Below are 8,177 nucleotides of genomic sequence, written 5' to 3'. Positions count from 1 at the left end.
ATTACACTGTGAGGGCAGGAAAGAAGCTGTGTGCCACCTGTGATCCATCTGGACAACTTGTGATGCTCCCTTGCCCAACTGTGATGATAAATGGACAAGTGCAGCAACCTTTTTGAGAAGGGCATGGTGACCAGAGTTCAGACCCCCACAGGGATGAGAAGCAAGGTCACACCACTAGGTAAGCCACAGAGATCTGCAGAGATGAGGGGACATCTTGAATGGACGGTGGAGGATGGAAATGATGAGTATCAGTTGTGGTGCTGAGATCAGCTGCAGAGCAGGGGTTGTAATTCATGCTTCTAAACCTTCTTTTAAGTTTCTCCCAGGAAGAGAGGCCCACTGGAATGCTAAAGGAGCTGCTTCCCAAATGCAGATGGATTTGAGCAGGATAGTGATGGAGCAAGTAGAGGGAACAGGAAGATCCCCTTCAAGGAAAGACTTATCCCAGCTGTTGGGAATGGTGTGAGCAGACAACCTACAACCATCAGATCCTTCAGGGTTTGTCTGCAGAGGGCTGCTTTGAACAAGGTCATGCCCTTCCTGGGACAGCTCATTCCAGTGACTGATCACCACATGGGAATAAAAGCCCAACCACTTTGGCCAAATGTTGGACAATTCTGAAAGGTTATGTAAGCACCAGATTTCCTCATGGGATTGGCCAAGGCTTTTTCTGACCTGCAGTGCAGTTTAACTTCTCCTTCCGCCCAATTCTACTTTCTTCCCATTCCTTCCAGAGGTGTTACATAAATATCCTGCTCGCCCAACTCTCACTGTCTATTTCCAGACGCATAACTGCAGCCCCCATCTTGGTAACTGGTAATAAGGTTGTAGTTGATAGCTTAATTTCCTTTTTTCATTGGCTTTCAATGTCTCCTTTGTCTTCAGCCAACACCTCAGCTGGTTGAGGTTATTTACCTAGTGGGGCGTCCCAAACATTTATTTCTAAAATTTGATGGTGTAGTCTCTTTGGTTACTAAAGTTTTCCATGAACTTTTTCTATTGGACGTAGAATTATTAAGAGAGAATCTCCTAGCCCAGAGATAAAACCACACATCTATGGATAGCTAATTTTCGACAAAGGAGCGGAGGGCCTACATTGGAGAAAAGAAAGTCTCTTCAACAAATGGTGCTGGGAAAACTGGACAGCCACATGCAAAAGATTGAAAATTGACCATTCTTTTTCACCGCACACCAAAATAAACTCAAAATGGATCAAAGACCTTAAGATTAGGCCTGAAACAATAAGTCTTCTAGAAGAAAATATAGGCAATACACTCTTTGACATCAGTTTCAAAAGAATCTTTTTGGACACTATAACTCCTCAGTTGAGGGAAACAATAGACAAAATAAACAAATGGGATTTCATCAGACTAAAGAGCTTCTTCAAGGCAAGGGAAAACAGGATTGAAACAAAAAAACAGCTCACTAATTGGGAAAAAATATTTACAAGCCACTTATCCCACAAAGGCTTAATCTCCATAATATACAAAGAACTCACACGGCTTAACAACCAAAAAACAAACAACCCGATCAAAAAATGGGCAGAGGACATGAACAGACATTTCTCCAAAGAATATATAAGTATGGCCAATAGACACATGAAAAAATGTTCATCATCGCTAATCATAAAGGAAATGCAAATCAAAACTACACTAAGATATCACCTTACACCCGTCAGATTGGCAAAAACATCCAAAACCAAGAGCGACAAATGTTGGAGAGGTTGTGGAGAAAAAGGAACCCTCATACACTGTTGGTGGGAATGCAAACTAGTACAGCCACTATGGAAAACAGTATGGAGATATCTCAAAAAGTTAAAAATAGAAATACCTTATGACCCAGCCATCCCACTACTGGGTATCTATCCTAAGAACCTGAAATCAGAAATCCCAAGAGTCCTTTGCACCCCTATGTTCATTGCAGCATTATTTACAATAGCCAAGACGTGGAACCAACCTAAATGCCCAGAAACTGATGATTGGATAAAGAAGATATGGTATATATACACAATGGAATACTACTCAGCCATAAAAAAGGACAAAATTGGTCCATTCGCAGCAACATGGATGGACCTCGAGGGTATTATGCTAAGCGAAATAAGCCAGACAGAGAAAGACGAACTATATATGACCCCACTCACAGGTGGAAGATAACATATAGACAAGGAGAACTGATCGGTGGTTACCAGGGAAAAGGGCGGGTGGGGGGAGGGCACAAAGGGGGAAGTGGTGTACCCACAACAAGACTAACAATAATGTACAACTGAAATCTCACAAGGCCGTAATCTATCATAATCTTAAAAAAAAGAAAGAAAAAAAGAGAGAATCTCCTAGAGAATCATCTTGGTTCTAGACGGAGGCCTCTGTAGCAGATTATATTTTCCAAACACGGCTCCAAGAATATTTCCTATCTCGCATGTTCTTCTTCAATGTGACCTTGTCACTCCTCGATCAAGAGGTGAAGTCTAATTTCTCTCTCCTTGTATCTAGGCTAGCCTTAACAACTCATTTGTAATTCACAGAATAGGCAGAAGCAATGCTGTATGACTCCTGTGGTTAGGCTAGAAGTAGTCTTGCAGCTTCTGCTTTGGTCTCTTGGGATGCTCCCTCTTGAAAATTTGCCACCATTTTGTGAGGAGACTAAGCCACGCCGACAGGATGCATGTAGTGCTCTGCTTGACCATCCCAGCCGAATTCAGTCTTTGAGCTATTCCAGCCCAGTTTCAGACATTGAGTGAAGAAGCTTCCAGATGATTCCAAGTCCAGTCATTCAAGTCTTCCTTAGCTCTTTGAGACTTCCCAGTGGAGGCCCCAGGCATCACGGAGCAGAAACAAATCATTTCCATTGTGCCATTTCTGAATTCCTGACCCACAGAATCTGTGAGCATAATAAAATAGTTGTTTTATATCTCTAAATTTGGGGTAGTTTGAGTACAGCAGTAGATAACCAGAACTTTCTCTCTGCCCTTATTATGTAAGAACAACCCAATTTCTTTTTGGTAATCAGGATAAATCTCCCCAGCCAGTACAATAACCTCCTATTTTCTGAGATGGTTTAGCAGCTTAAGGAGCCCAGACGGCCAGATAACAGTCTCCAGTCCTAATTAAATGGAGCCATGTACGTCCCACGTGGAAGAATTCCTTCTCTGGGAGCTAAGGCTGCCAAATCAGCAGAGTCTAAAGGCGTGAGGACGGGAAGCAAAAATTGTGTGAGTGGGTTATTAGGTATCACAGAAAGTAGTCCTTCTTTCTTCCACCTCTTGCTTACTGAACCTGTATATACTGACCATGGAAGAAACAGTACCATAAATCGGCTATTAATTTAAAACAAACTACGTTCTGCAGGAGAGAACTCTAACTTTTCGGTGTGTGGTCTCCCACTTGGCATCATATTGGGTCTTCAGTAGGTCATTCCACCATTTTATTAGCCTCATCTTCTGAGATAAAAGCACTGACTTCTATGTGCATGAATCCATCACTGTATTTTTTGTGTGTTGCCATGTGTGTTGTGTTTTTTTGTGTTGTCTCCCAATTGGCATCACAATTGGGTCTTCAGTAGGTCATTCCACTATTTTATCAGGTCTTTGATGGTAAAGTCAGTGAATTCCATGTGCATGAACGTATTGCTGTTGGTGCGGGTTTTTTGCTGTTAAATTAATTTATTGATCAGAGGCAAAGCTATAAAGAACACCAATGATAGTAAGTAAAGCACTCTTTAAGTCGAGGATAGCAAAGCTACAAGAAGCATTGTGTGTCAGAAAGGCAAATTTATATCCAAAAACATACTCCTCATGAGGAAAAATCACTGCAGCCTCCATAGTGGTTACACTGCTATAATCAAGGGAGGCCTCTCTTTTTCAGTGTTAGGCATCAGCTTTCACTTTAGAGGAGATGTTTTAACACGCTAAACATTACTGAACCCTCAGAAACTTCACCACGTGGTTGGGTCCTGAATTTTATAGAGTTTACCTCCTACCTTATGGTACTCAGGAATCTAAGGCATCCGAGATCCTTGTCACATGCTGTTCAGGTTCCATCAGATGTTTCATCAATGGAGTGGAACAGTGTGATGTTTTGTGAAATACCAAGACAATCACTTTCCACTGCTAGGTGAAAGCACACTGTTTCTGGAGGTCCTTCCAATTTGGTAAAAAGAATATTGCATTTTCTAGATCAGTAGCTGTGTACTGAGTGTCACATGCTGGATTGCTCCTGTCAAATGCCACATCTAGAACAGCAGCTGCAACAGCAGTCACCACCTGATTACATTTCTAGTGAGTGACAGTCCTCCCAGCTCTATGTGCCTTCCATACAGGCAAAGTAGGCAAGTTAAATGGATATGTTTTAGTAATCATCAACCCAGCATCCTTTGACTCTTTGATGTTGGCACAAATCTCTGCCAGCCCCCCAGGGATATAGTATTGTTTACTATTTGTTTTTATTTAGCATTCTTGCAGGAAAGAAAAGTTCCAGGGTCTTCCTTTTGGCCCTCCCTGTCATAACAGCCCTCATTCAATGGATAAGAGACAAAGTGGGGATTCATCCAGATGTGGATTATTCCTATCTCAGTTATACTACAGCTTGGCAAATTATGGCTTGTTGTTCAAATCTCACCTGCAGTCTGTTTCCATAGATTGTTTTATTGAAACATAACCATGCTCATTCATTTACATACTGTTTATGGCTGCTTTCATGCTACTATGACAAAGCTGAGTAGTTGCCACAGAGACCAAATGGCCTGCAAAGCCTAAAATATTTACTATCTGAGCATTTACAGAAGGTTTGCCAACCCCTGAATTATACATTCAAGAACAAGAGTGATAACGACAAGGTTGGTCCATGGACCCACTGTGCCCACAGTGAGATGGACCTGGTCAAAAACTCGTTTACCACTACAAGTTCCCACTTTGAACTGTGGACAATAGTGGTACGTTAGATCTCTTCCTAGAATCAGCAGCAAGTCCAAGTCTAGTGATCTGCAGAAGATCCAGGTAATGGAGCTGGGTATTTCTGTTTCTTCATGCATAATACCCCTAGTAATGATCACAGATCTATTTGGGAAAGGTTTGGAGGAAGAAATACAACATTTACTTATGGCAGTGTTTCTGGGTCTTTCTCAAGGTGATCCAGCCTCTTCACCAAAGGTTCTAGGTCTAATAACCAGCTTGAATTTAGAAACTGAGTGAGAAGCTGTGCCACTCCATTGTAACAACTCAAGTTAGATTTCTGGTCACCAAACATAGGATTTTTCTTGTAACATAGATTAAGTAATATTTAAGTAAGCTGTTCTCTTTTTTATTCCTGGGAACAATGTGAACAATTAGCCATCATAAAGATCCCTGTGGGTCAAAACATTCTGATTAACACTTCATCCCTGTTGCCTATTGTTATACTTGTACCCACTTTGATTCTGGTAGTACAGTTGGCTCTCAAATCCTATATCCCAGTGAAATTGGGAAGCCCATCTCAATGGCAACATCTCCCACTGTCATTTCTCTACAGAGGACAACCATCCTCTTTTCCTCCAGTGTTTCTAAGATGCCGATGTTCCTACTTGCTTTTCTCAGTGCCACACTGCTGGAAATAAAATTTCCATGGATTTCTTGGTGCTTCTGCAAAAAGCCTTAGCCTATTGAAACACAGAAAACTATGTGATATAAAGATAAATTTTTTTCACCTCCTTCAGAAATATTTTACTCATCACATACCACAAGCATTAGATCTGCAGCCGTTTGTCCAGTTAACTGTTCTGATCTGAAAGGGTAATAAAACTCTTATCTCCCCAAGAGGGCCAAATGCTTGTAGCCCAGACTTTGTCCCTTGGCTAAGCCCCAAGGTGCTAGCAAAACTGAAACACGACCTCCCTAGGAATTTACATGTGAAAAGGTCTGAAACCTAGAATATGGAGCCATCTCTGGGTTGTAACCGTGAGATTCACTTGGATAGACAGATCTGTCCTTGAAAGATGCATTTACATGCCAAACGATTAGGGTGAGAACCTAGCACCCTTTCTGTACAGTCTCAAAGGCATAAAAGGTTTTTTTCTCTCCTTTTGGGAGGGGAGAGTAATGGCTGTTTCTCTTCTGTATCTAAAAAGAGAAAATCCATTGTTCTCCATCCCGTCTATGAGATGTAACCTGTCACCCACATAGAAAGTTTCCATCAGCTCACATTGCAGCCTCTGCAGGACTAAGGTGTGGGAGACCGACAGTGCAGTGTTACTCTGGCCATCCAGTTGTATCCATAAAGACCTGTTTTTCCCCTACCCTGGTGCCTTATTTTTCTGCCATATCCACATACATAAAGTATATAACTGTGAGAGTGTGGTAACATCTGAGACCCTCCACAGTTCATAATGAAACGCATAGTGAAGGGAGGGTCCTCTGGGCCCTCTCAGGGTGTGTGTTTGGGGAGTGGGGGCGTGGAGGTACATGGTTAACCTTCCTGTCCACTCCCACATCCTTCTCTCCCTTACCTTTAGATTCTCGTCTCTGTATTACACCAGGAAGGTTTGACATCTTAGTTTTATTGAATATAGACTACCATTGTTAATCTATATTTCACTCAACTAACCAATTAAATTGTTAAATCCACTCCTAGGTGCTGGAGCTAACACACTAAATCCAGAACCTTCAGTAAGTGCACTCATTTCACAAATTGACAATGCAATGTTATAGTCTATTTTAACATCCTTAGAATCCAGTCTTATACATATTTCCCAAGTTTCTACCAATATGTTAGTGAAACCTTGCATTTTTCTTTGCGTTTAAGCTGTCTCTTCCTAGGACATACTTTGTGCTTTTCTCCCTGGAACGTGCTGAGCTCTGACTCCAATTAGAGGTCTAAAAGCAATAAGGAAGAGGTGGATATTGAGGAGAAGGAGCATTTTCATGCAAGGTGACTGCCTCAGGTGAAGTTATTACAAGGTTTTCAAGCAAGGGAAAGCTAATCTCACACTTATGAGGAAGTGTTGCTTCTGCTGGCAGAAAAGACTTGGGGATCCAAAGTTCTCAGCTTTATCTAAGCTCACTCACGTGGTTCACTCCTTCCCAGTCAACACTCTTTCACTTAAGTGACTTGGCAAGTCTGTGATGTCAGCTTACATTGTAATTCTGCAACCTACACAATTAAAATTTTACTTTTAGTGAAGTCTGTCCGGAGCTACAAAAAATAAGAGATTTTTCTTTTTTTAGGATTGCCATAGATACTCTAGTTTTCTGATTCTGACTTGAGCTGAGCGTCAGTGTTCTGAACATGTCTTTTTTACCCCCTGCAAGTGCTCCAGGGTATACTCAGAAATAGTCATTCCATCTGTGGTAGGTAGAATTCTAAGATGGCCCCCAAGATTCCCACCCTCTGGTGTACATACTTTGTATAATTTCCTCCCTTTGAGCGTGGGTGGAACCTGTAAATATAATAAGATATCAGTATCATGATTACGTCATATTTCATGGCAAAAAAATTTGCAGATGCAATTAAGGGTACTAATCAATTGACTTTGAGCTTATCAAAAGGGAGATTATCCACATGGGCCTGATGTAATCATATTAGCCCTCTAATTCTGGGTCTAGAGGTCAGAGAAAGAGGGAGTCAGAGATTTAAAGCATGAGAGGAATTTGATGTGAAGGAGATTCTTCTTTACTGGCTTAAAGATGGAAAGGGCCACATGGCAAGGAATGTGGGTGGCCAGTAAGAGGTGACGATGGCTCCCAGCCCACATTTTGATTTTAGCCTTGTGGGACTGTGAGCAGAGAGCCCCGTTACCCCATTTCTGAACTTCTGACCCCGAGCTAATAAATGAGTGTCATTTTTAGCTGCCAAGTATGTGATACTTTGTTATTTAGCAAAAGAAAACAAATACACCAGCCCACAGCCCTTGTAGAGATCATGAATAACAAATCAATCAAGAGAAGCAGCTACTTGGTTTCCCCACACTTGCTTCATTAGGCATTGATCACAATCACAAGAGGTAATGATATAATTAATCATGAGGCCACAGCATGCATGAATTACTGTCATTCCAATTTGCAAGGAGCTCAGCACTATGTTCAAGGCAAAGGATATTTCCAAGCTAATCCTAGAATGTCATTTAGATGGTCTATTTCCTGGAACTACTCCTGGTAACAAGTACTGTATCAGTCAGGGTCAAGTCAGGAAAAAAGAAACAACATAACACAT

This window comes from Equus caballus, chromosome 20 (assembly GCF_041296265.1).
Source record: "Equus caballus isolate H_3958 breed thoroughbred chromosome 20, TB-T2T, whole genome shotgun sequence".
Lineage (NCBI taxonomy): Eukaryota > Metazoa > Chordata > Mammalia > Perissodactyla > Equidae > Equus > Equus caballus.
Note: the sequence above shows the minus strand (reverse complement) of the source record.